The sequence below is a fragment of the Bison bison genome, unplaced genomic scaffold (assembly GCF_000754665.1).
Source record: "Bison bison bison isolate TAMUID 2011002044 unplaced genomic scaffold, Bison_UMD1.0 scf7180017864491, whole genome shotgun sequence".
NCBI classification, from domain to species: domain Eukaryota; kingdom Metazoa; phylum Chordata; class Mammalia; order Artiodactyla; family Bovidae; genus Bison; species Bison bison.
The window spans coordinates 22,113,038-22,114,281 of NW_011495050.1; the positions used below are offsets into that span (position 1 = coordinate 22,113,038).

Below are 1,244 nucleotides of genomic sequence, written 5' to 3' on the forward strand. Positions count from 1 at the left end.
TATATGTTGAATCAATATTATGTAGCCTATAAATCCTTCACAGTACTTGCTGAGTTGACTTCAATAATGCAGTACCAATTCAGGTTATTTCAATAAAAACCAAGTCTGACACCCCTAAGGCACAAGAGTCTTACCTTTACAGACTACTTTCCATAAACTTCCAGATGTCTTCCTTTAAAAACACCAGTCTCTTACTAAAAGTCCACACAAGTACTTCCATCAAAATTTGTTCAACTCTGCTAAGCGGGTAATTGCTTCTGCAACAGCTAGGTCAGCTGTCCACTACAGCATCCACTGGTTGGGATTCATGATATTACTCTGTTTATGCCTGTCTCATTTGCTGAGCTGTGAGCTTCTGGAACTTGGCTGTCTGGTTCACTGTTTACCCAAACAAGTGGCTATATGCATAAGGATAGTCATAATGAAAATGTTGGTTTGTGCACATAGTCGGAGCAATTCATGCATGTCCAGGAAGATTTGTGCTGTATTTGTAGGGTATATATTTATTTAAATTCACACATTTAAAATCTTTGAATTCCTTAATCAGTTCATATCAACTCTGTGTATGAGTAAGATCAGTATCTCCAATTTACTAAAGAAACTGACGCAGAAGGTCAAAGTCTAAATAAATCCAAAGTTATCCAAGGAAGAGACTGAAAACCCTGGTTAACGTCAGCTGTGACCAGCGGGAGGCGCGCCGGAGGCTTTTTGGACTCTTTCGGCCACCGTAGCCGGGTCCCCTCTCCGTTCCCTCTATTTAGGCGCCTGCGCGCTGCGGAAACGCCGTCCATTTCTCCATCAGCCTGAGAGGACATCGCGGTTGAGGTGAGTCGTGTGCCTACCTCCTCCCTTGTTTGGATTACCCCGCCTGCCGCCTCCCGCTGCCGGTCTGCCTCTCTAGCCGTTACTCTCCATCTCTAGGGTCGGGAAACCTCGGACCTCTGGCCCGTGTCGACCCCAGCTTCCCGGCGTTGCGGCCTCTTCGGGGAGGGTCTCCCGGGGACCCCGGGTTTGCTGAGGGGCGTGAGAGGGGCCTGGAGGAACCGCCAGGCTTCGGAGGCAGCCGGCCCGGCCCCGGGGACCGTTGCGTATCTCACTGCGTTGAGCGTGACCTTGGCGGCGTCCTTTGACCTGTCCGGTACCGGTGTTTTCACCTGCAGAAAGGGAGCGGTTTCCCCCTCCTCCGGGCCCCGGGCGGGAGGGGCGCCGTCGGCTTTGTGGTAGCCTTGGGGTTGGGGTTGGGA

The 1,244-nt window shown here is 50.9% G+C and overlaps 1 protein-coding gene across 1 annotated transcript in view; it reads left to right on the plus strand.

The window, feature by feature from the left end:
• Positions 1–694: 694 nt before the first annotated feature.
• LOC105005500 (cytochrome c oxidase subunit 6C) overlaps positions 695–1,244 on the plus strand; it is a 9,966-nt gene continuing 9,416 nt past the window's right edge. Inside the window, exon 1 of the mRNA XM_010863533.1 lies at positions 695–825. The gene's annotated coding sequence lies outside the window, so the exon portion shown is untranslated. The remainder of the gene's footprint in view (positions 826–1,244) is intronic.